Below are 27,485 nucleotides of genomic sequence, written 5' to 3'. Positions count from 1 at the left end.
TGGTAAGCCAGGGTCCTGTCACATCCATCTTCTGTGCCGTCAGATGGATGCCTGCTGACAGTAAGATATGAGCATCAAAGGGAAATACACAGGAGTGAGCCCTAATGTCTGATTTGATCTAGGAGTGCTCAGACCTTCCTAGAGCAGAAAACAGAGTGGCATCCTCTGCATGGCCCAGCAAGTCACCAAACACAGGGTCTGAGGCTACTGGGATCTCTCACCCAACTCGCCCAAAGTAAAGCAGAGTTTTCTTGATTTTCCCTCTGGGTATGTTCCAACTCCTTCTAAGACCCCATAGGGAAATCAAGTGGCTCAGTTAAATGAGTACTTGGAAACTCAAGGGTCTGCTGGAACACCGAATTGTAACGTCATCTTCACACTACCCCAATCCACACGGCTAACATCTTTATAGGAAATGTGACCCCAAAGTGAACCCTACAGCTTTCAAAGACAGCATCGTAAAAGCATTTATAAAAGCTACAGGTCTGAAAATGTGGGGGAAACAGAGTAATAACAAATATAGAAAAACCTAATCATAAAGGTAAAGGCAGGATTTGACTGACAATCCCCCGAAGGAGGGGCAGGGGCTGCCCTGGCTGTCCATCTTTATAACTCCAAGTACCTTCAGCAAACAGGACACAGGGCCGCCTCTGCCTTCTGGGCAAACCTCTGCTCTCCTGGCTGTGACACATTGTGCACCCGCTGCAGTGTGCAAGTGAGGCAGGCTTGGGGTGAGAGATGCCCAGGCAGGAGATCAAGCTGAAGGGACTCTGTTCCCAGATCACCTTGGACCTGAGATGTACTGCAGGTGTGATCTGTTCATACTAACAGCAACAGTTAACATGTCAGCAGCACGCATTCCATGCCAGACACTGTCAGGATGGTGCGAACAGCTCACCCTTGAGCAATGTGGGGTTGGGGTGCCGACCCCTCTCACAGTCAAAACTCATGCATAAATTTGACCCCCCCAAAACTTACTACTCATGACCTACTGTTGACCAGAAATCTCACCAATAGCATAGTCAATTAACACGTTTTGTCTGTGTTTATATGTTTCTATTTTGTACGTGTATTATATGCTGTATTCGTACAATAAAGTAACTAGATAAAAGAAAATGTGATTAAGAAAACCACAAGGAAGAGAAGATGTATTTACTATTTGTTAAGTGGGGATGGATCATCATACAGGTCTCCATCCTCATGGTCTTCACGTGGGGCACACAGAGGAGGAGGAGGGAGGCTGGATTTGCTGTCTCAGAGGTGGCAGCAGCGGAAGAAAATCCTCCTCTAAGTGACCCACACAGTTCAAGGCCATGTTGCTCAAGGGTCAGCTGTATATTAAACATATAGGTAGAATATATTTTATATATGTTATGTCCTTATTGTGTGTATGTTACATGCATTCATATTGTATATTTATATTTTATAAAATGAAATATTTTGATGTTTATATTTCTATACAAATGAATATTTAGTAAATAAAATCTAATTGTTGTGCATCTATGTATATTCACTTAATCTTCACAGCACAGAAGAGTTTCACAGAGAAGGAGCTGAGGTGAGGAGCATGCATCCTGGCTCAAGCCTGGCTTCCAGCGATGGAGCCACCCCGACCTTGGGGGTCCCCTGACTCTGCAGGCCACGGAGTATCCCCCTGTGAAGGGTTTTAATTGGAAATTAATTAGACATTGTGTATGTGTATTTTGGAAATCTCATACTGAGTGGTCTGTTCAGGGTAACTTTAGAAGACAAGAAGGAATTTCTGCTCAGTGTAAGGAAGGTGATAAGTGAGCCCAGGTGGGTGAGAACCATGTGAACAGCACGTCGGCACAGCACCAGCTAACAACGACCTTGAAGGTAAAACCGGAGGAGCTTGTGCAGAGTGGTGAGTGTTCACTGCCTAGGACTGAATTTTCCAGACCCTCAGTCTATGCAGCCGGGACAAGGATCCAGACTCCCAGTCTATGCAACTGGGCCCAGGATCCAGACTCTCAGTCTATGCAGCCGGGACCAGGATCCAGACTCTCAATCTATGCAGCCGGGACCAGGATCCAGACTCCCAGTCTATGCAACTGGGCCCAGGATCCAGACTCCCAGTCTATGCAACTGGGCCCAGGATCCAGACTCCCAGTCTATGCAACTGGGCCCAGGATCCAGACTCTCAGTCTACACAGCTGGGCCCAGGATCCAAGCTCTCACTCTACGCAGCCAGGCCCAGGATACTGAATTATCCAGACCCTCAGTCTATGCAACCGGGCCCAGGATCCAGACCCTCAGTCTACACAGCTGGGCCCAGGATCCAGACCCTCAGTCTACACAGCTGGGCCCAAGATCCAGACCCTCAGTCTACACAGCTGGGCCCAGGATCCAGACTCCCAGTCTATGCAACTGGGCCCAGGATCCAGACTCTCAGTCTATGCAGCTGGGCCCAGGATCCAAGCTCTCACTCTACGCAGCCAGGCCCAGGATACTGAATTATCCAGACCCTCAGTCTATGCAACCGGGCCCAGGATCCAGACCCTCAGTCTACACAGCTGGGCCCAGGATCCAGACCCTCAGTCTACACAGCTGGGCCCAAGATCCAGACCCTCAGTCTACACAGCTGGGCCCAGGATCCAGACTCTCAGTCTATGCAGCTGGGCCCAGGATCCAGACTCCCAGTCAACGCAGTCAGGCCCAGTCAACGCAGTCGGGCCCAGTCAACGCAGTGGGGCCCAGGATCCAGACTCCCAGTCTACGGAGCCAGGCCCAGGATACTTACGTGTGCTGGGGAAGCAGGTGCTGGTGCGACTTCTGTGTTCTCTGTTTGTTCTGCTCACATGTCTGTGTTTCATATAAAGCATGACTTTCTTGACTGCACCTTAAATCTCCGATCAGCGGGTCATTCGGAAAGTGTCAATTAGAAAACCAAAAATAAATGATGGGCCATTAAAATATATTCTGAAATCTTTCAAAATTTCCAAAGAGAGAACAAGCAACATTTTAAATCATCCCTGCTTCTCTCTTTCTCTCCCCCTAGCACTATGGTTACTTGTTCCTGTCCTTCTGTTCCTCCCCTTCCAGGGTCCATTTTCCCTCTTTTCCACTTGCTTCTGCTTCTCTGTTCTTTGCTTTCCACAGTGAATCTGTATGTTCTCACTTTCGCTTTGTCCACTACCCTGATTCTCCATAACGGGAGCCCCCGACCCCCCGGCCACAGACAGGTCCCTAGATCCAGGGCCTCTTAGGAACGAGGCCACACAGCAGGAGGTGAGCGGAGTGAATCAGCGAAGCTTTATGCATATTGACAGCCATTCCCCATCACCCACATCATCACCTGAGCTCAGTCTCCTGTCAGATCAGCGGCAGCATTAGGTTCTCATAGGAGCACAAACCCTACTGTGAACTGTGCATGTGAGGGATCTAGCCTGTGTGCTCCTTATGAGACTCTAATGCCTGATGATCTGTCGCTGTCTCCATCACCCCCAGAGGGGACCGTCTCGTGCAGGAAAACGAGCTCAGGGTTCCCACAGATTCTACATGATGGTGAGTTGTATAATTATTTCATTATATGTATTACAGTGCACTAATAATAGAAATAAAGTGCACAATAAATGCAATGTGCCTGAATCATCTCGAAACCCTCCCCACCTCTGCTTCGTGGAAAAATTGTCTTCCACAACACTGAAATCGGTCCCTGGCGCCAAGGAGGATGGGGACTGCTGCTCTACAGGGCTGAGGAACTCATCAGGTAAGACAGATGGAAAGAAGTGTGCACATGTGTTTGTGTGGGTTCGTGTATGTGTGTGTGTGTGTTGGGGGGTTCAGTGGCAGGAAAGGGGCTGTCGTGTTATTCTGTGTACTTCAATATGGTTTGAATCTTTGTTTATTAAGAATGCATTATGCATTGTATGTGCAATCACACATACTTAAATTTGACAAAATACATTAAATAAATAATATGCAAATTACTGCATGAAATCAATGCTCTTGATGCATTTCTAATGTATAAATTGTGCACCCATATTAAATTACAATCTCCATCAGAGCAAAGTTAAAGTAAGTTCCCACCCCATCCTGTCAACTTAACCTTCATCTTCTCATCTCTGTGCCAGTCAGCAGGATGGCTCCCTCAGCGGGCAGGAAGACCCCGGCATCCATCTGCAGTGACAGGAGGCAAAGGCAGACACCCACAGGGTGCATGAATGTGGCTTTATAAGGCACATAGGAGCTGTGTGTGCTTTGTAAAGAGCCAAAAGTGGCACAATTTGAGAAGCAAAATAAAGTTAGTGGATCATCACCCGAAGTATAAGACAACTGTACAAGTCCACGCTGATATAAACAAATTACAAGATAAATTAGAAATGAGGGAGAACAAACAGCTTCCCATGCACAAGACTTCCAAGTAATCCAGGCTGACATGCAGCTTTATGGGGTGGTGTGAGACTCCCGCTCCATCCCTGTGGTCTGCACACAGCAGCTCCCTCCCAAGGACAGTTTGGAAGGAGCACCAAGGAGGGACTTCACAGTGGGGAAGCCTGATGTGCACTGGCTCAGCCAAGCCCAGGGACAGCATCAGCAGGTGGGCCAGGCTGCATGGGCCTCAGAATCTGACGGAGGTGCACTTCCTCTCTGTGCTCTTCCTCCAAAGGACGCAGAACTTTAGTCTACCCCAAGGAAAATGCCAGGCAAATCCCAGTGGAGGGAAGTCCTACAAATACCTGACAAGTGCCCTTCAGAACTACCAGGGTCACCAGGATCAAGCAAAGTCTGAGAAACTCACAGAGAAGAGTGAGCCAAGGAGGTATGATCCACCCGAGAGGCTCCAGATGAGACCCTGACAGAGAAAGGGACGTCGGGTGAAAACGAAGGAGGTCAGAGTGTGTGTTGGTCAGACGGCACCAATAGTGTCCATCCGTGGTGACAAATGGGCCCCACTGCCATAAGCTGTTTCCCCTGGGGTGAGCTAAGTTGATCCTGTGGCTGGCTGTGATTTAAGATGATAAATGGAATAGAATAAACAGATGGGGGCCTGGTGCAGTGGCTCAAGCCTGTAATCCCAGCACTTTGGGAGGCCAAGGTAGGTAGATCACTTGAGGTCAGGAGTTTGAGACCACGCTGATCAATATGGTGAAACCTGTCTCTACTAAAAATACAAAAATTAGCCAGGCATGCTGGTATGCACCTGTAGTCCCAGCTACTTGGGAGGCTGAGACAGGAGAATTGCTTGAAACCGGGAGGCAGAGGTTTCAGTGAGCCAAGATCTTGCCACTGCATCCCAGCCTGGGTGACAGAGCGAGACTCTGTCTCAGAAAAGGAAAAAAAGAATAGACAGATGGCCTATAAAAACTCTGAATTACCTTTGCAGTCTTTCTGAAAATCGAAAACTGTAAGCATAAAACTATTTATGAAGTTAAAAGTTTATTAAAATCTCTGGAGGCAAGCAGATACAAAGACGATTCATAGTGTGGAACAATTATGAATTTGTTTCATTAGACAACAAAAGGCATAAAAAATGGAACCATGTCTTTTAAGTGATAGAAACAAAATATGCTAATCTAGATGTCCACATAGGATGAAAATATTCTTCAAAAATAAAGGCAGAATAAAGATATTTTCAGATGATCAAAAGCTGAAAGAATGCATTGGCAAATTTACCACACTAGAATTGCTAAAGAAGATTTTCAGTCTAAAGGGAAATGGAAATTTGGATTTATAAAACTGTTGGAAATTGTAAAAATCTGGATTAGTATAAGCAACTTTTTTTAACTAAATATCTTTAAAATGTAACTAATTCTTTAAAGTAATACAATGTATAGTAGGACCCATAATGTATGCTAATTTAAGAGATATAATCTACAGTAACACAGTGGTTGAAAGGAAATAAACAGTATTTTAACATTGGAAGAATTTCACATTATCCAGTAGATTAGTTCAAGTAAATTTTATTAAATTAGTGATGCATATTTATAAACCCTATAGCAATAATAAAATATAATATAAAGAGATAGTTATACAAACACAGTAGAGGTATAAATAAAAAAAATTCTAAGGCCCCACCAATAATATGAATGGACTTCCTTCTCAGCCAGGGCACTTTTTTATTGAGATGGAGTCTTGCTCTTCTCACCCTGTCTGGAGTGCAGTGGCATAATCTCAGCTCACTGCAACCTCCACCTCCTGGGTTCAAGTGATTATCCTGCCTCAGTTTCCCAAGTAGCTAGGACTACAGGTACCTGCCACCATTTCTGGCTAATTTTTGTACTTTTGGTAGAGATGGGGGTTACACCATGTTGGCCAGGCTGGTCTCTAACTCCTGACCTCAGGTGATCTGCCCACCTTGGCCTCCCAAAGTGCTGGGATTACAGGTATGAGCCACCATGTTCTCAGACAGGACATTCTTAAAATTTAACCTGAAAGGCTGATTCAGGGAAGTCGGGGTTGGACAGCTCTCACTATACCTCCCTGGCGTTCATGCTACAGTCTTGCCAATGCACCACAATGTTTCAGTGTTGTTGTCTGAGGTAGTACCCAGAGTTCTTTGTCTCCTGACCAAGAAAATTAAGGATCATGGACACAAGGGTGAGGTTGGAGAGAAATTTCAATAAGTGAATGAAGAAAGTTCTCCACAGCAGAGAGGGGGCCCAAAAGAGGACTGCTGTTTTTACAGTTGAATCCAAAAGCATGTGTAAGAAAAAGCTGCCCTCATCTCTGTAGCTATTTGTGTAACTTCCCTTGTCTGTGCAGTGGTTGTCCACATAACTCTCTTTATCCGTGCAGCTGCGGGTGTGTCTTAGGTAAGCACAAAGTGCAGCTTCTCTTGTTTGTGGAATTGCAGGTATGTTTTAAGTAAGCCCTCCTCCCTGTGCAAGTTCCCACGGACCCCACCATGTACATGGCTGCAAAGGGGAGGAAGCCCCTCTCCCAGGAGCCTGTGGATTACCCAAAGAACAAAGGCTTCTATGATGGGCCTTGCTCCCTTATCTGTGTGGCTGCAGCCCAAGTTCTCCCCATGCTGCTCTCTCTGTGCCTGTAGCAGTGCTTTTTTGGCCTGTCTTTCTGTTTAAAAGAATTTTACCAAAGACCAGATTTAGCTGTCTCCCAGCTAATTTTTCCTTTTCTCCTCACTCATTAACATCAACACAGATAAAACACATTTTACAACCTAGTCTCTCTTAAGCTTCCCACCTGAAGTCTTCCTTTGCAAATAAGAACTTTGGTTTCCACAATCCTTTATCTTAACTCAGACATTCCTTTGTATCGAACCCAGGTCTTTAGATAAACTCAAACAATTGTTAACCAAAACATCTTTAAATCTACCTATAAGCTAGAAGCCCCCTTTAAGCTGTCCCACCTTTCTGGACCAAACCAACATATATGAAGTCTCACGTCTCCCTAAAATGTATAAAACCAAGCTGTACCCCGACCACCTTAGGCACATGTTCTCAGGACCTCCTGAGGGTCACGGGTCATGGTCACTCATATTTGGCCCAGAATAAATCTCTTGAAATATTTTACAGAGTTTGACTCTTCCCGTTCAGAGGACTTAAAATGAAATCCTAAAGAAAAAAAGTCCTTGTTAATCCAAAGTAAGACCAAAAAAGAAAAAGGAAGCAAGAATAAAAGAGCAGAAGCTATGATAGCAGATGATACTAAGACGGTAGACAGAGGAGAAGAATGTGAGGATAGTGGGGAAGAACGGTGCATCAGGAAGAAAGGTGGCTGCCAAGGGGAAGAGTTTGTAGTAAGAACCATGGACACCAAAAAACATCAAAGTTTGCCTTTTTCTTCGTTAGCAAAATAGAAAGGTGCAAAAACCATCCCTGATGCCCACCATCCTTCCTAGACATCCCCCAAGTGGTGCAGCATTCTCAGTTATTAACCCACCAGTTATTTGAAGAAGTTGCTCAGATTTCAATGAAAGAATTTCGAGTTAAAGAACAAGAGGAACTAGATGCTATTTTTAGTAATCATTGGTTTTCAGTTGGCTCAACTGCACCAAGTTCCTATGAGACATAATCTCTCAGGTCTTGAATTGAGACACTGTTTGCAAGCAAGTGAAGTGCATGGTCTCAGTTCCCTCATTGAATATAAAAACTCTCAGGCAAGCCATTTGACGTAAAAAATAATGACTATTCCAAAAGGCTCTTCTTATAAGCTGTAAGACATTTATGACTAAGCTATGTGTGAAAAGATTTCAACTTGAACACAGAGTAAGTGGAATGTGCTATTTCTATTAAGGTACTTTAAGCTGTAGTAATGTTTCACCTAATTATTTTAACATGTTCCATGGCTTTCCAGGGACTCTGTGAGTTCCCCGAGCTGTCTTCTGCATTAGTACGCTCAGGATAAAAGTGATTGTGTATCTTTCCTCAAACAATCTGAAATGAAAGTAAAAGTTGTCAAAGGCTTAAAGATAACATGCTGTCTTTGGAGGTAACTGCTTCTGCATAGCCTGAAGGTCTTTTGGTTCTAGGAATTCCTTCCGAACGAGATAGGTGAACCTGAAGTTCGTGGTGATCCACATGATTTCCCACTAACTACCTCCACCACGACTGGAACCACTCACACATGTTGAGTCAAAGTTTGATCCCAGAAAGGGTGAGCCTAAGGGTTCTAGCATACGCAGACAATCTTGCTGTATGTCCCCTCACTGGCTATGTGACACCATGGAAACAGCAAGGATTTGGGAATCAGAGATGTGGGTTTCAACCCAGGTCGCCTCATGTGTGAAGTTGGAATGATAATGGCCTTAGCAGAGGAATGTGGGGATTAAATGACAGCAACCTTCTAGCACAGGCCTGCTCTAGCAGGTAGCAATGAATATTCATTTTGTTGACAAGAGTCAAACTCCATAAAATATTGGAAGAGATTTATTCTAAGCCAAAGATGAGTGACCGTGGCCCATGACACAGCCCCCAGGAGGTCCTGAAAACATGTGCCCAAGGTGGTCAGGTACAGTCTAGTTTTACACATTTTAGAGACATGACACTTCAACCAAATACATTTAAAAAAATGCATTGGTTCAGTTCCAAAGCATAGGATAGGTTATAGGTAGGTTTTAAAATTTCCTGGTTAACAATTGGTTGAGTTTGCTTAAAGACCTGAGATCAACAGAAAGGAAATGTCTGGGTTGCCATAAGAGGTGGGGGAGACCAAAGCCTTTTCCTGCACACAAGCCTCCAGGTAGCAGGTGTCCTGGAACGTGGATTGTAAATGTTTCTCATCAGACTTTAAGGTCTGTGTGTTGATGTTAATGCTGGAAGGTGTAATGAAGCTTGCCTGGCACCCACTTCCCTTCATGGACTGAACCAGTCTTACAGGTTACATTTTAGAGCACCCTGGCTGAGGAGGAAGTCCACTGAGATGGTTGAGGGGCCTTCAAGTTTTATTTTTGATTTACAGTTTCTGTCTTCTTTCTTCAGCGACTTTGACCATATTTGGATGTACTGAAGCTATTCTGAAATGTGGATTCTCTCTTGAATCCCCAAAGATGTTTTATTAATTTTCTGCTGTGAAAACCAGTTTTCTTAGTGGCTGAGTTCCCAATTCCTAACCACCATAATACCCATGACCCATGTTCTGTAACCAGGACTAGACTTCCCACACACCCAATGGCCATGTAGTTATTAAAAGCTTTATTCTTACCTGCAGGCAGAGATTTGAAGATTAAAAAATATATTTCAGGTTATCACCCTTTTTTTAGTCATGTAGGATTTTAGGATTTTGGTAGAGGTAGTCCCCAAAATATTATTAAAGACAATAAACAACCCTTGTGTTTTCCTTCCCTTTTTTTTTTTTCAGTTCTCTGGAATTCAATTTGTTGCTTTGTAAAAATATCTGCTGGAGGCAATTCAAGATGCCTTTTAATTGATAAAGAGGAAACTTTCAAATGCAGATAATAAAGTCCTGAGTATATATACAAGACAATAAACTATTATTTGATATTTTTCTCTTCCTTGTTTTGCATAGCTATTTAGGCTATTCTGGTAAAAATAAATGGATATTTTTGGTAACTGCTTATATGTACTTTCCATGTTTGATTTAGTATAGCCCTTAAATGAATGTCTTAGCCAGCTTTCATTTTGGGTGTAGAAGGTAATCATTCAATCTTTCTGATAGTAAAACGGAAAGAATACAATACAATGGAAATCAAATTCAAATGACACATTTCCAAAACAATAAATTTCCCTAGTTTTTGCTACAGAATCTGATAAATTTGTTGAGTTAAAACAGTAATTGGAACAAATGTTCTGTATGTAAATTTCACTTCATTTGATGTTTATCAAGTTTATAAAATTAATTAGTATATATACTCTTCAGCCTATAGCTTCCCTCGGATGAGGTGTAGTTATAATGCCTTCTTCAGTGAGTATTTTATTATAATTAGATGATCTGTTTCCATTTTTGTGGAATAAATCTTTTGAAGGAGATAGTTAGATATTAAATCACCTTAAGAAGATTGAGGGGTGAATGTATCACTGTGTAACAATTTTTAAGTGATAATACAGGTAAAATGCCACTTATTTTAACCAAAGTATTACAGTTTAATTTACTATAGATCACATTATAAGTAGAAAAAGGAAAGCTAATTAGCCTTGGATAATGTCACCTCCATACGTAGAGTGGCATGGAACAAGGAGGGCTGGATCTCCATGGGGAGCTGCCGCCACGTCTACGTAATTCTGGGTGGTGGAAGAAGTTAGAGAGAAGAGCAAACCCTCACTGTTGGGAACCCTGAAAATCTGAGACAGGTCTCAGTTAATTTAGAAAGTTTATTTTGCCCAGGTTGAGGATGCACACCCATGACACAGCCTCAGGAGGTCCCAACAACACGTGCCCAAGGTGGTTAGGTTGCTTTTATGCATTTTAGGGCGACTTGAAACATCAATCAACATACGTAAGATGAGCACTGGTTCAGTCCAGAAAAGTGGGACAACTCAAAGCAGAAGCAGAACAACGTGAAGCAGGGAGGGAGCTTCTGTTCACGGTGGATAAGAGACAAATGGTTGCATTGTTTTGAGTTTCTGATGAGCCTCTCCAAAGGAGGCAGTCAGATCTGCATTGATCTCAGTGAGCAGAGGGGTGACTGAATAGGATGGGAGGCAGGTTGGCCCCCAGCAGATCCCAGCTTGACTTTTCCCTTTAGCTTAGTGATGTGGGGGTCCCAAGATTTATTTTCCTTTAACGCTGTGGATGCCACAGGACTGCAGTGTCACCAACAGGTTTGCTTCCTCATGGTACCTGGTTGCACTATCATCATCTTCCCCCTAAACCAGATGTGTGTGTTTTTTTTTAAAGTAACTATTGAAGTCTAATTCACAAATAATAAAATATACTTCATTTATACTTCAGTGAATTCTGGCCAATATAAACTGGTACAGTTGTGACCAGATTGAAGGTCCTGATGACGAGTCGTCCAGGTTCTTGGCACATTGAACAAAGAATTGAACAGCACACATGAACAACAAATGCATAGATTTATTAAAACAAAAGACAACAGAAGCATAGATTTAAAAAGGGCTAAAAGTACACTCCACAGGACAGGGGTGCTCAAGAGCTCTGGTTACAAAATTCTCTGGGGTTTAAGTGCCCTCTAGAGGTTTTCCATTGGGTAAACTTCATGTAAATGAGGGATTGAAGTGAAGGTTTGGCTCATGGCCAATCAGAGGCTGAAATAGATTGGAGCCTTATGCAAATGAAGGATTAGCCCACTCATGGCCTGTGGCCAATCAGAGATGGAAGTGAATTGGTACATTATGCAAATGAAGGATTGACCCACGCTTGCCCTGTGGCCAATCAGAGGTACTTTCCATTTTTCAGCAGAAGGGGTTGGTATAGAGGGAGTAGCCTCTGATCCTTTGTCATTTGGGCATGACGAGGTGGAGTTTTCCTTTTGATCCAGTTCTAGGAAGTCAGTGCAAATCAGCCTCAGGTTCCCGGCCTCCAGACCCTATTCTTCTGCCTCATAGTGACTACACCATCAGGACACAGCAGAGTCCCATCCTCCCAGTGACCTCTTCCCAGTCACCCCCTCTACAAAGCCTGGCCCAAGGCAACCACTTTCTATTACTATAGATCTGGTAAGTCTTTCCTAGGCTTCGTATAAATTGAAATACACATTATTGCAGTTCTTTTGTCTGGCTTTTGTCTGGCTTCGTTTGCGTTTGCTCAGCACAATATTTTTTAGCTAACCCACCCTTTTGTTGATATCAATAATTTATGAATGTTAATTGCTGCACCATATTGCATTGTATGACCACACAGCTCCTTGTGTGTTGATTCCCAGTTGATGGACATAGGGATCATTTCCAGCTCTTGGCCATTATCAGTAAAACCTCCGTGATCATCCACATGCACGTCTTTTGTGGGCAGACATTCTCACTTCTTTTTTGTAAATACCTAGTTGTAGAATTTCTGGGTCATAAGGAAAGTGCATGTTTAACCCTAAAAAAACCTGCTCAATTGCTTTTCAAAGTGGTTGTATCATTTCACATCCCCACCAGCAAAGTGTAGGCCTTTCTGCTGCCTAGGATCGTATTCAGTATTGAAGGACTGTTAGCAGCCACTTACATTTAGGCCATTTTAATATGCATATTTTAGTCATTATGACTCCAACTTTTATTCATTGATGACTTCAGATGTTCATCTTTTCATGTGCTTATGACAGTTTGTCCTGCTGGAAAGTATGTGTTTGAACATTTTCCTCGTTTTTCATTGCTTTGTTTATCTCATTGAGTTGCAAGTGTTCTCTGTATGTCTGGACACAGGATATTGATTTATGCGGGTTACCTTTTCTTCCTTTTCACTTTTTCAAGAGCAGAATTTTTTAGTTCTGATAAAGTCCAATTTATCATATTTTTCTTCTATGATACATTTATTTTGTTTTCTGTCTAAGAAATAACCACAAAGTCTCAAATATTGTTTTTCACAATTCCCTCAAAAGTTCATCGTTTTAGCTTTTATGCTTAGGTCTACAATACATTTTTTTTTTTTTGGAGACAACCTTGATCTGTCGCCCAGGCTGGAGTACCGTGGCATGATCTCGGCTCACTGCAATCTCTGCCTTCTGGTTTCAAGCGATTCTTGTGCCTCAGTCTCTCAAGTAGCTGGCAGTATAGGCGGGCACCACCATGCCTGGCTATTTTTTTCCATGTTTAGTAGAGACTGGGTTTCACTGTGTTCCAGGTTGGTCTTGAACTCCTGGCCTCATGTGATCCACTCACTTTAGCCTCCCAAAGTGTTGGGATTACAGGCGTGAGCCACAGCACCCAGCCAACAATGTATTTTTAATTAATATTTGTCACTGGTGTGATGTAAGTGTCCAGGTGTTTGTCCTCACGTTTTAATTCAGTTGTTCCAACATCATTTGTTAGAAACACCGTCATTTCTCGCATTGATTTGTATTGCCAAACTCGTTGAAAAGTCAACGGCCATATGCGTGTAGATCCACTTCTGAATGCTCTGTTGCATGCTATTGATCAATATGTCTATCTTATCGCATTCCACTGTCTTCATTTTGGGGTCTTTGTGCAATTTTTGAAATCAGATTATGAGACACAATTTTTTAAAGTTGCTTTTGACACTTTAGATCCTTTATATTCCCATAAAATTTTACAATCAGCTTGTCGATTTGTTTAAAAAAAAAAAAAAAGAAAAAAGAAAAAGAAAAAAGAAAAGACTTGGGAATGTTAAATAAAATTGTTTTGAGTCTGTCAATATGAAATTGGGCAAAGCTGGCACTATAATAACATTGAGTCTTTTGATTTACGAACAACGTCTATCTCTCCATTTATTCAGGTCTTCATTAATTTAATTCTCTCAACAGTAGTTTTGGATGCCGATTTATAGATCTTGTGCATATTTTAGGCTTATCTTTAAAAATGTCGTATTTTGGTGCTGTTGTAAATGGGACTTAAACTGTAAACTTTCAGCTTTTGATAGTATGTAGGAATAAGTGATATTTACCTTTTGTTTTTATTTTGAAATAGAGTCTAGCTCTCTTGCCCAGGCTGCAGTGCAGTGGCGCCATCTTGGCTCACTGCAACTGCCCCTCCTGAGTTCAAGAGATTCTCCTGCCTCAGCCTCCTGAGTAGCTGGGACTACAGCCATGTGCCACTGCGCCCAGCCAATATTTACATTTTTATTTGATGCTCAGAAACATTGCAGAGTACGCCAGTTAGTTCTAGTCTCTATTTCGTAGATTCTTTAGGATTTTCCATGTTCATGATCGTGCCATTTGTGAATAAAGACAATTTCACTACTTCGTTTCCAATGTATATGCCCTTTGTCCTTTGTTTTTGCCTTATTACATGGGCTACAATCTGGAATTTTTGGTTAAAAAGTTTCCATTTTTTTTTCTAATATAGAAAGGATTTTTTAGGTCTTCCATTTTTTCTTAAGACAGCTCTGGAAATTTGTGTCTTTTGAGGAATTTATCCATTTTATTTAACATCAAATTTGTTAGTGTGAAATTTCACAGAAAATTTCTTAATTATTCTCTTAAATCTGTAGAATCTTAAGAGAGTGTACCTTTCACTTATTATCTTAGTAGAGTGATTCTTCCCTCATTTACTGTTATTCAGTCTGGCTGGAGTTTTAAAGATTTTATTGATCTTTTCAAAGGACCAATTTTGGTTCTATTGATTTTTTTCTCTTTCTTTGTCTATTTTCATTTTAATGATTTATATTGTCTTCCTTTTTTCTTTAATTTTATTTATGTCATTTACTTTGATAATCCTTTTTGGGTTCTTGACATTTGTGTCATCGACTTTCACATGAGCACTTCAAGCACGATCGTATCCTGTAAGCATTTGTTTAATTATATTGCAAATTGTTTGAATTTTGTTTTATTTTTATTAGCTTGTAAAAGGTGTTCTAGTTTCCCCTACAGTTTATTTTATTTTATTTTTTGTCCCATGGGTTACTTTAAAAATTTGTAAGATTATTTCCAAATATTTAATTATTTTTCAGATATTTCTGTGATTGATTTCTAATTAATAGCATTATGGTGAATAAACGCACTCTACAATTTAAGCATTTAAAAAATGTTTTGAGATTTGCTTTGTGGCTAAAATGTATGGCCTTTCCTTTTTTAAAAAAAGTCATTGTATAATATATTATTTTATTTTATTCTTTTTTAAACTTTTATTTCAGGCTCAGGGGTACATGTGCAGATAAGGGAAATTGCTTCTCACGAGGATTTGGTGTACAGATTATTTCATCATCCAGGTAATGAGCATGGTACCCAATAGGGAGTGTTTTGATCCTCATACTCCTCTCGCCCTCCACCCTCAAGTAGGCCCCAGTGCCTGTGAGCCCTTCTTTGTGTCTGCAGGTACTCAAAGTTTAGTTCCCATTTATGAGTGGGAACATGTGATATTTGGTTTTCTGTTTCTGTGTTAACTGGCTTAGAATAATGGCCTTCAGCTTCATCCATGTTGCTGCAAAAACTGTGATCTGATTCTTTTCATGGCTGCATAGTATTCCATGGTGTATATGTATCACATTTTTAAAAATCCAGTCTACCATTGATGGGCATTTGGGTTGATTCTATGTCTGCTATTGTGAATAGTGCTGCTGCGAACATATAGGTGCATGTGTCTTTGTGGTAGAGCGATTTGTATTCCTTTGAGGATATGCTCAATAATGGGATTGCTAGGTGAAATGGTAGTTCTGTTTTAAGTTCTTTGAGAAATCCCCAAACTGCTTTCCACAATGGCTAAACTAATTTACATTTCCAACAGTGGTGTATAAGTGTTCTCTTTTCTCCACAACCTCAGCAGCATCTGTTATTTTTTGGCTTTTTAATAATAGCCATTCTGGCTGGTGTGAGATGGAATCTCATTGTGGTTTGATTTGCATTGTGGTAATGATTAGTGATATTGAGCATTTTTTCATATGCTTATTGGCCACATATATATGTTCTTTTGAAAAGTGTCTGTTCATGTTATTTGCCCACTTTTTCACAAGCGAAAAACAACCCCATGAGAAAGTTTAATGATAGCCATTCTGGCTGGTGTGATTCTGAATATTAGATCTTTGTCAGATACACAGCTTACACACACTTTCTCCCATTCTGTAGGTTGTCTGTTTACTCTGTTTATAGTTTGTTTTGCCGTGTAGAAGCTCTCAATTAGATCCCATTTGTCAATTTTTGTTTTTGTTGCAATTGCCTTTGGCATCTTCATCATAAACTCTTTGCAGGTCCTATGTGCAGAATGGCATTTCGTAGGTTATCTTCCAGGGTTTTTATAGTTTTAGGTTCTACCTTTAAGTCTTCAATCCATCTTGAGTTTATTTTTGTATATGGTGTAAGGAAGGGGTCAATCTGCTGCATATGGTTAGCCAGTTATCCAGCACTATTTATTGAATAGGGAGTTCTTTCCCCATTGCTTGTTTTTGTTTATTTTGTCAGAGGTCAAATGGTTGTAGGTATGTAGCATTATTTCTGGGGTCTCTATTCCATTCCATTGGCCTCTATGTCTGTTTTTATACTAGTACCCTGTTGTTTTGATCACTATACCCTTGTAGTATCATTTGAAGTTGGATAATGTGAAGTCGTCAGCTTTGTTCTTTTTGTTAAGGATTGTCTTGGCTGTTCAGATTCCTATTTGGTTCCATATAAATTTTAAACTAGTTTTTTTTCTAATTACATGAAGAATGCCATTGATAGTTTGATAGGAATAACATTGACTCTGTAAATTGATTTGGGCAGTATGCCCATTTTATTGATATTGATTCTCCCTGTCCTTGAACTTGGGATGTTTTCCATTTGTTTGTGTCCTTTCTGATTTCTTTGAGTAGTGTTTTGTAGTTCCCCTTGTAGGGCTCTTTGATCTCCTTGTTTAGCTATATTTCTAGGTATTTTAATGTTTTTGTGTCTATTTTGAATGGGATTGTGTTCTTGATTTGGCTCTCAGCTTGGATGTTGTTGGTGTATAGGAATGCTACTGACTTTTTGTACATTCAATTTTTATCCTGAAACTTTGATCAATTTGTTTATCAGATCCAGGAACTTTTAGAAAGAGATTATGAGGTTTTCTAGGTGTAAAATCATATCATCTGAAAACAGGAACAGTTTGATTTCCCCTATTCCTATTTGGATGCCTTTTATTTCTTTCTTTCTCTTGCCTGATTGCTCTGGCTAGGACTTCCAGTACTATGTTGAATAGATGTGGTCTTCCTTGTCTTGTTTCAATTTTCAAGAGGAAGCCCTCCAGCTTTTGCCTATTCAGTATGTGTTGGCTGTGAGTTTTTGATAGATGGTGATATGGTTTGGTTGTGTCCCCACCCAAATCTCATCTTGAATTGTAGTTCCCATAATCCGCATGTGTCATGGGAGGGACCCTGTGGGAGGTAATTGAATCATGCGGGCAGTTACCCTCATGCTGTTCTCATGATAGTGAGTGAGTTCTCACAAGATCTGATGGTTTTATAAGGGGCTTTTCCCCCTTTGCTTGAAACTTTTCTTTTCTACCGCCACATGAAGAAGGATGTGTTTGCTTCCCCTTCTCCTTTGATTGTACGTCTCCTGAGGCCTCCCCAGTCATGCGGAACTGTGAGTGAATTAAACCTCTTTCCTTTATAAATAGCCCTGTCTCAGTATGACTTTATTAGCATTGTGAGAATGGACTAATACAGATAGCTTTTATTATTTTGAGGCATGTTTCTTTAATGTCTAGTTTGTTGAAGGTTTTTTTACACGAAGGGATGTTGAATTTTTCCCAAGGCTTTTTATGCATCCATTGAGATGATAATGTGGTTTTTGTTCTTAGTTCTTTGTATGTGGTGAATCATATGTATTGATTTGTATATGTTGAACCAGTCTTTCTTTTGCATCCCCAGGATAAAGCCTACTTGATTGTGGTGGATTAGTTTTTTGATATGTTGCTGTATTTGGTTTGCTATTATTTTGTTTTGCATCTATGCTCATCAAGGATGTTGGCTGAAGTTTTTTTTTTTTTTTTGGTTGTGTCTCTGCCAGGTTTTGGTATCTGATGCTGGCTTCATAGAATGAGTTAGGGAGGAGTCCCTCTTCCTTGATTTTTAAAAATAATTTAAGTAGGAATCATATTAGTTCTTCCTTATATATCTGGTAAAATTTGATTGTGAATCCACCTGGTCCTGGGATTTTTCTGGTTGGTAGGCTTTTTATTACTGATTCAAGTTTAGAACTCATTATTGGTCTGTTCAGGGATTCAGTTTTTCTTTGGTTCAATTGTGGGAGGTTGTATGTTTCATGGAATTTATCCATTTCTTCTAGGTTTTCTGGTTTGTGTGCATAGAGGTGTTCATAATAGTTTCTGAGGCTTTTTTCTATTTCTGTGGGGTCAGTGATGATGTCCCTTTCATCATTTCTGATTGTGTTTATTTACATTTCCTTTCTGTTTTTCTTCATTAGTGTAGCTACTGGTCGATCTTATTAATTCTAAGAAGCAGCACCGGATTCAATGATCTTTTGCATTTTTTTTTTTTTTTGCATCTTTATTTTCTTCAGTTCAGCTTTTATTTCTTGTCTTCTGCCATCCTTGGAGTTGGCTTGCTCCTGTTTCTCTAGTTCTAGGATTTATGATGTCAGGATATTAATTTGAGATCTTTCTAATTTTTGATGTGGGTGTTTAGTGCTATAAACTTTCTTCTTAACACTGCTTTGGCTGTGTCCCAGAAATTCTGGTATGTTGTATCTTTTTTTCTCATTAGTTTCAAAGAATTCCTTGATTTCTACCTTAATTTCATTATTTATGCAGAAGTCATTCAGGAGCAGGTTGTTTAATTTCCATGTAATTGTATGGTTTTAAGTGATTTTCTTGCATTGATTTTTGTTTTTATTGCACTGTGGCCTGAAAGTGTGGTTGGTATGAGTTTGATTTTTTTTAATTTGCTGAGGATCATTTTATACCTGATTGTATGATTGATTTTAGAATACATTTTATGTGCAGATGAGAAAAAGGTATATTGTGTTGTTTTTGGGTGGAGAGTTCTGTGGATGTCTGTCAGATCTATTTGGTCAAGTGTTGAGTTTAGATCCCAAATATCCTTATTAGTTTTCTGCCTTGATTATCTGTTTAATACTGTCAGTGGGGTGTTGAAGTCTCCCACTATTACTGTGTGCTTATCTAAGTCTCCTTGTAGGTCTCTAAGAACTTGCTTTATAAAGCTCGGTGCTCTTGTGTTGGGTGTATATATATTTAGGATAGTTAGGTCCTTTTTTTGAATTGAGCCCTTTACCAGTATGTAATGCTCCTCTTTGTCTTTTTTGATTTTTGTTGGTTTAAAGTCTGGTTTTGTCTGAACATTGAATAGCAACCCCTGCCTCTTTATGTTTTCTGTTTGCTTCATAGATTTTTCTCCATCCCTTTGCTTTGAGCCTGTGGGTGTCATTGCTTGTGAGATAGGTCTCTGAAAGACCACATACGGTAGGGTTTTACTTCTTTATTCAACTTGCTACTCTGTGTCTTTTGATTTGGGCATTAAGCTGGTTTACATTCAAGGTTAGTATTGATATATGAAGATTTGATCCTGTCATCATGTTGTTAGCTAGTTATTATACAGACTTGTATGTGTGGCTGCTTTATAGTACTATGGTCTATGTACTTAAGTGTGGTTTTGTAGTGACCACTGATGGTCTTTCCTTCCCATATTTAGCACTCCCTTTAGGACCTCTAGTAAGGCAGGTCTGGTGGTAATGAATTCCCTTGACGTTTGCTTGTCTGAAAAGAATCTTATTTCTCCTTCACTTATTCAGCTTAGTCTGGCTGGATATAAAATTCTTGGTTGAAAATTCTTTTCTTTAAGAATACCAAATTTAGGCCCCTAATCTCTTCTGGCTTGTATGGTTTCTGCTGACAGATCTACTATTAGCCTTATGGGGTTCTCTTTGTAGGTGACCTGACCCTTCTTTAGCTACTTTCCACAATTTTTCTTTCATTTCGACCTTGGAGAATCTGATGACTGTGTGTCTTGGGGATGGTCTTCTTGTGTCGTATTTTTCAGGGGTTCTCTGCATTTCTGGAATTTGAATGTTGGCCTTCCTAGCTAGGTTGGGGAAATTTTCATGGATAATATTCTGAAATATGTTTACAAGTTGTTTACTTTCTCTCTCTGTCTTTCAGAGATGCCAATATGTCATAGGTTTGGGCTCTTTACATAATCCCACAATTCTGAGAGGTTTTGTTCATTATTATTTGTTGTTTTGTCTTTATTTTTTCTGACTGAGTCATGTTGGAGAGCCAGCCTTCAAGGTCTGAGATTCTTTCCTTTGCTTGGTCGATTCTTCTGTTAATATTTGTGATTGCATTATAAAATTCTTGCCATGTGTTTTTAAGCTCTGTCAGATCAGTTTGGTTCTTTCTCATAATGGCCATTTTGTCTATTAGCTCCTGTATTGTTTTATTATAATCCTTACATTTCTTGGATTGGGTTTTGAGTATCTCCTGTATGTTGATGATCTTCATTTGTATCCACATTCTGAATGATATTTCTGACATTTCAGCTATTTCAACCTGGTAAATTACCATTGCTGGGTAATTAGTGTGGTGATTTGAAGGTAAGGAGACTCTGGGTTGTTAAATTGCCAGAGTTCTTGCACTGGTTCTTTCTCATCTTATAGGATGATGGATGATGTTCTTTCCATCTTTGAAGTTGCTGTCCTTTGGGCGTTTTTTTGTTTTTTGTTTGTTTGTTTGTTTATTTGTTTTTGTTTTGTTTTTGCTTTTTTCTTCTTTTATGCCCTTGGGAGTTTGATTATGGTATAAGGTGGGTTCAGTTAACTGGCTTTGATTCTAGTTCACTCCTGGGTCTTGGAGGAGCCTCCTCTGATTACCGTCTCTGTGCCCGTATCTCTTTTGTTGGGTGTTCTGGTCCCCAGGGCTCCCTCAGGCAGTGGCTGCAGTTGGCAGATGGGCTGTATCCCTGCCAGGTCAGCCCTATTCTGCTGTTCATGTGCTTCCTGGGGAAACACAAGATTGTGCCTGCCCACAGACTTCAGGTGGAAGCCAGATCACTGTGTTGGAAGCTCTAGCAGGTGTCACCCATCTGGCTATGGGAGGTGTGGATGGGTGGAGTTGCCTGCCCTGCTAACTGGATGTTTCCAGGGCAGTAGGAGGCTGTGTCCCTTGGCAAATTCAAACAGAAGTGGGGCCACCAGTACAGAAGCTCTAACAGCCATTGCCTGCCTGGCTACTAGCAGCAAGCATGAGTGGGGAAGCCTGCCCTGCCATCCAGGCGCTTCCTCAGACAACAGGAAGATGTGTCCACCAGCTGAGTTCCCACAGAAGCAGGATCACGGGGTCAGAAGCTCTAGCAGGCATTACCCACCTGGCTATAGTGATGGGGGCAGGTTGGGGGGGGTGTACTTCCTGCCATCTGGGTGATTCCTGGGAAAACAGGAGGCTGTACCCTCCAGCTGAGTTCTCACAAAAGAGGGATCACTGGGCTGGAAGCTCTAGCAGGTGTTGCCTGCCAGGCTACCAGTGGCAGGGGTGGGTGGAACGGCCAGCTGAGTTAGGGCCCAAGTGAGAATGCTGGGCTTGAAGCTGGTACTGAGCCCTGTCTGGCAAGGGGACACGAAACAATCCCTCTGCTCTCAACCACTGCCACTGCAGCCTCTATTGGAGCCATGGCACCGGTACTGGACTGCTTTGGGGCCCAAGGCTTGTAGACTCAAGAATTGCCCCTGCAAAACGTCCAGGTGGCTCTCTGCCTCAGTGTAGAATTGTGGAGGGGGTGCACGGGGGCCAGGAGAATTCTCCTGTTCCCAGTCTTGCACAGGTCCTTGTGGAGAGCACGAATCCCCCAGGGGCTCTCGCTCAGTCACCCTTTCTTGCATTAGAGAGGTTCTCCTGGCTCCACACTGAGCCCAGACAGGCTGGTGTCCAGCTTGACTCCTCTATGCTATCTGTGTCCCCTGCTGCCTTGATGGATCCCAACGTGGTTTCTCAGATGACCAGCCTGCAGGGTTGGTGTTCACCAGCACTTTTGTGTCCTGTGACAGCACATGAGCTGCTTCTAGTTTTCCATCTGGACCCCACCCCCAGTCATTCTTGATGAATGTATTCTGTGTACTTGAAAACAGTGTCTACCCTTCAGTTGTTGACTGAAATATTCTATAAATATAAATTAGTTCTAGGTAATTAATAATATTGTTTTAGTCTTCTATAATCTTCCAAAGACACACTTTTAATATTTATTTTAATCTGATAATACTTTTACAATTAAAATGCCTGGTGGATAGGTCACAGGGGACACTGAGCTCTGCTTGCTTTCCTGATGAGCCTTGGACCTGAATGGCCCCAGAGAAGAATTCTGCTGCTTCACCACAATCGTCAGTGGCAGCAGATTTTTGTCATCGCCAGCTTAATCCTCAAGCATTTGTTAAGAATCCCATTGGGCTGTATTATCCAAAGACCTAGATTCCATTCTACCATATTGGAAGTCACTTAAAAAAAACAAAGCTTTAATATTTTTTAAACGGAGCTATGTTGAGTTTTGCCCCTGGACCTTTTCCAGTGATTTCTGCTAAATCTTCAACATGTTTTCTTTTTCCTTTTGGGGAATCTGTGAGCCCCATCTCTAGTTTACGTGTTTGGAGTTTAACTCAAGCTTAGTGCTACGGTTTGAATGTGCTACCCAAAATTCATGTGCTGGGAACTTAACTCCCAATGCAACAGTGTTGAGAAGTATGAGATAATAAGAGGGGTTGAGGTCCTGAGGGCTCTGCCCTTAGGAAGGGATTAATATTGTCAGTGCAGTTGTGTTGTAATAGAGAGTTTGGCCTCCTCTTGCCCTCTCTCACTCTTGTCCTCTCTTGCCCTCCTGTCTTCTGCCATGAGATGACACAGCACGAAGGCCCTAGTCAGAGTCTGGCACCACGCTCTTGAACTTTCCTGCCTCCAGAATTGTGAGCCAAATAACTGTCTATACTCTATAATAAACTACCCTTTCTGTATTCTACTACAGCAGCAGCCAATGGTCCAAGGCACTTAGCTCATAAGACATTAGTATAACCCTGTCAGAATCACCTGGGGACTTCCCATGAAGCTGTTAGGAGAGAGAAGTATTTGCGTTTTGCCCCTGGACTTGAATCTGGGAGGATCCAGGGTGTAGCTGCCAGTAGGCAAAGTGCAACACAAGGGGTCAGCACTGACTGAATCAGAGGCAAAGCCTGGAGACACTGGATCCTAGTGAGTCAGGGGCCTGCATCCACCTGCAGCTAGCAATGTGCCACGTGGGCTTGTAGATGGCAGCAGCCAATGAGGTTATTCCATTCTTCCCTACACCAATTTTGAGGTGCTTTTTGCTGTTGTTGTTGTCTTCCCCTGTTGCCTGCAGCTATTAGGGCCCAAAATGATCTAGGTGTTATCAAAAATCCTAGCTTGTATACAAAAGTGTCAACGTGTGCTTTCTGGTGTGTATCTGTCTGGGTGTGCGTTCCCATAAGACAGTTGAGTGTACTTTGTTCTGATCATATTTGCTGTTCTGGTGATATTACCTAATAAATGGCTAATGAGGAAGTGAATTATTGAAATGTCTTTCATGTAGAGTAAGGAAAAGTATGAAATACTTGCCTGTGTCCTATAATTTTCAATAATTTAGGACTGCCAGTTAAATTCTTTTTGTAGAAATTTCTGGTTGAATACAGCAGAAACCACAACTTAACTATTATCAATCAGTTTTTGTATCCCCCTCACACACATCAGATGATGCCCTTCTTCTGAGACACTTATGTCGGCTGCACCTCACAGGACAAGTTTAAACCAGAAGCTGCATGAAAGTAGGGACTCTAGTATCCTCAGTGCCTGGTGTGCGATGGCAAGGCATGGTGACAGAGGTGCCCTGGCCATTGTACAGGCTCTGCCTTCTGGAAATGCCTCTTCTGGAACTCGCCTATGGTGGAGCACAGTTGCAACATCTGCCTTCCTGGAGGGTACAAAGGGGCAAGTGCTGCGTCTTCCATGGAACTTACTCCAGCTTCACGCGGGGTGAATGCCTGGCAAAGGCAGATGCTGGTGCTTCTCACTGCACCCCCGCTCCCAGGTTATTTCTCACCCTTGTTTCTCATAGGACCCTATGCTTGGGAGACTATTCTACCTTAAAATTCAAACGAGTTGCATTTTGCAGTGTGTTCCTGACCACACAATTTGTCTTTCTTGGCTAAATTCAATCCCTGTTCCACTGTTTTACAAATCTTGCTTGAAAAGGAAAGAAAGGCAAGGGCCTGCCTTTCGTGTCGGCTGCCAGCTGTCGGCTTCTTGGTCACTCAGCAGTGAAGACCGTTCCTCTTCCACTCCCCGAAACTCTACAAACCACTGCAAAGCCCTATAGTTCATATAAGTTTAGAGATTATTGTTTCTCTTGGGTTCTTTTTCTTTTTTTTCTTTCTAAGTGGAAATGAAAAGCAAAACAAGGATGACTACAATATGCATCAAAAAAAGGAGGAAAAGCAGCGAAGTAGCAAACCCAGGCAGGGAACAGGCAGAATCATTTCAGCATTGTGAAGTCCAACAGCAGCCACAGAGCAAGAGCTTGTTTGCAGCTCACATGTTACTGGAAAAATCTATGTAAGATCCAAAGTATTATTTCACACAGTTTTCAATGGCCATGGAAGGTTTACATATTTCTATGTAGTTGCCTAAGTCAAAATGTGGAGAAAATATACTGGAAGAGCACTAGCTTCTAATCATTAATAACATATTATCACTCTTTATGGTCTAAATTGATGGTGCTTAGATAACAGATATAGCAGGGAAAATACAAAATGATAGCCATGGAAATGAAAAGCTGCTTACATCTGAGCCAAAGGAATTAAAATAAAATCCAAGAAGACGTCTGCATATATTTTCCACCCTCACCCCTCCTCGATTACTTGCATATTTGTTATGTTGGAACTCAACAATGTCACATACCAAAATCAAATGTAAAATATCTATACATATATAGGTCTATCTCTTTACAAATTTCAGTGAGGACAATAGCTTTATTATCATTTTTCTACTTTTGCCAAAAACGAGGATAACGATAAAACAAAAACCTGATGCATGATGCCATTTGGGACTCGGTTGTCACTTGGTGGAGACGACAGGGTCCTGTGAACGCTGTGAAGCAACAGACACCAGTCATTGCAGTGTGCAGGGGGCAGTGTGGCCCTATGTTCAGGCGGCCAGTGAGGAAGCAGGCGCCTCTCTAGTTGAGGCCGTGTCTCTCAGAAGCCCCTCATCTCCTGGTGAGTAAAACTGCACCATCCATGCGACTGAAGGCCCACTGTGCTGGTTATATGTTTCCCCATGATTTATTGGCTGACTGCTTAGCTACCATTTTTATTTTTACAATAGAATTTATCTTCAGGGTACAATATTTTATTCTACTTTCAAAGCTTCCTCACTCACCGTACTTTCCAATTTTTAGTTGATGATTTAGACGTCTCTATGCTGTGGGAACCCCAGGCTTGTGCAGACATCTGTGGGAATCCAAAGATGGCATGAAACGGAGAAGTCAGAATGTGGCCAAGCGTCCTAACTCCATCATCTGCGTCCCCCCTAGAGTGTTTTGCATCATTGTCAGGAGGCATTAGCACTAACGTTTGGATGTTGATTTTATCCACACCAGGAAGAAAAAGTAGCCAATGTGTAGGTGGAGTCACTTTAACCAAAATATTGTATAACTAGGTCTTTAAATAGCATGATGAAAACTCATTCTTATTAGGCACACATGTAGCAGCCCACAACTCCTGCTTTCAATAATACATGAATCTTTAGCTTGAATAAATTTTAAAAATGCCAGAGGTAAAAAAGACATCCAAGGCTTACTGAAAAAAAGGTTTCAAAAACAATCACGTACCCAGGCTTGGTGAAAGAAAAAGCTCAGAAAATACAACGTGTCTCAAAGCATCCTTCTGTGAACACACGCTACCTTCACTGGAGTGTGCCTTCATTTTTGCATTTTTGGGTTGACTGAAAACCTTACTTTTCATTCAGGCATAGAAGGTTAGTGGTGAGGGAGCTTTGGGCCAGGCCTGTGGGCCCAGCATCCAGGGGTGGTGCGCTCCACTGGTGTGGCTGGGAAGTCGGTCTAGACCTGGGGCAGACTTTTCAGTGTTGTTTCGTTTCTTGCCCAAATCTCTACCAAATATTCACCATCTCTCCAACACCTGTGTCGCCAGACCATGCACTTCTGAACTTCACGTGGCCTGGGTTTAGGAATTCCATTTAGATGTCATTTTCCATGAGTCTCTGGTCCAGTTGGATAAAGGCACCCAGGAGAAAAAGCACCGCGGGAAGCCAAGGCAGCGGGTGTCCAGGTCTTGTTAGGAGAGGCAAAGTGGAAGTGTCTGTTAAGGGGTCGGTGGGGCATCGGGAGAAGAGGGAAGTTGTGAGGAATGGGGAAAATGGAAATCAATTATTTTGAGCCTGTTCAGACAATATGCTATTGTTCTGAGTGTTCTGGTTTTTATTTTATTTTTTGTCTCAGCTTTGTGAAGCAGATACTATCATACCCTTTTACAACCTTGGTGATGTTAGCAGCTCTCCACAGGGCACGGTGAACACAGCCCAGATCCAGAGCTGCGGAACTCCTGGGCCACGTCTCCAGCACCGCATTCGGCGGCACACAGAGGCCTGAGAAGGCGGGAGGGGTCAGTCTTTGGCTTCGAGTAGCAGAAAAACCAGGAACAACCATGGCTGAGTCATGTCAAGATGAACCATATGGGGAACTGCCATTTTTTCACAGGTCAGGACAAAGAATACTGTTAATTCATGGGTTTCAGCCTAATTTAAAATGTGTGCATTCTTTAAAGACTTTTAGGAGCTGTGGGGGTTAGAAGGGCCGGCAGGGGCTCAGAGCTCCATGACAGGGCCTGGGGCCCCAGCTCTCATCAGTGACATTGCCCCACAGCCCCAGGGTGGTCGCAGCACTCGAGCTTCCTTGGCTTCACAAGAGGGAAGTGCTCCTTCGGGGACAAAATATTTTCCCAAAATGAGCAATTCATCTACTTGGCTATATATGAGCAGCAGAAGCAGGGGGGCAGGGGGGAGGGGCAGGGGTGGCTGTGGGGAGTCCAGTTGGGGGGCGGTTTCCGCCGGGTGCACGGTGGGGGGAGGGGGACAGGGGTGGCTGCGGGGAGTCCAGTGGGGGAGGGGGTGGCCCCCGGGTGGACAGTGGGGGAAGGGACAGGGGCGGCAGAGGGAAGCTTAGTGGGGGAGGGGCAGGGGTGGCTGCGGGGAGTCCAGTGGGGGCCGGGGGGTGTCAGGGGTGGCCACCGGGTGGACAGTGCAGGGAGGAGCAGGGGGGCATGGGCTGAGTTTGGCCCTGGACCCTGCCCAGCAGTCCGCGTGGTCATTAGGTGGGTGAGGACCGGCGGGGGTGCCCGGCCGCGCAGCGGAGCAGGATGGGCTGGAGTGCTGTGGGGGAGCGGGTCCCCGGCGTCTGGGGCTGCCCGGGCACCTGGAGAGGGCTCTTCGAGGCCTCCGTCCATCCTGCGCCCGCGCCTCACCTTCCCCCACTCCGCGGCG

This window comes from Chlorocebus sabaeus, chromosome 13, assembly GCF_047675955.1.
Source record: "Chlorocebus sabaeus isolate Y175 chromosome 13, mChlSab1.0.hap1, whole genome shotgun sequence".
Classification (NCBI taxonomy): domain Eukaryota; kingdom Metazoa; phylum Chordata; class Mammalia; order Primates; family Cercopithecidae; genus Chlorocebus; species Chlorocebus sabaeus.
The sequence above is the reverse complement of the archived record's forward strand: the minus strand, read 5'-3'. Positions refer to the sequence as shown.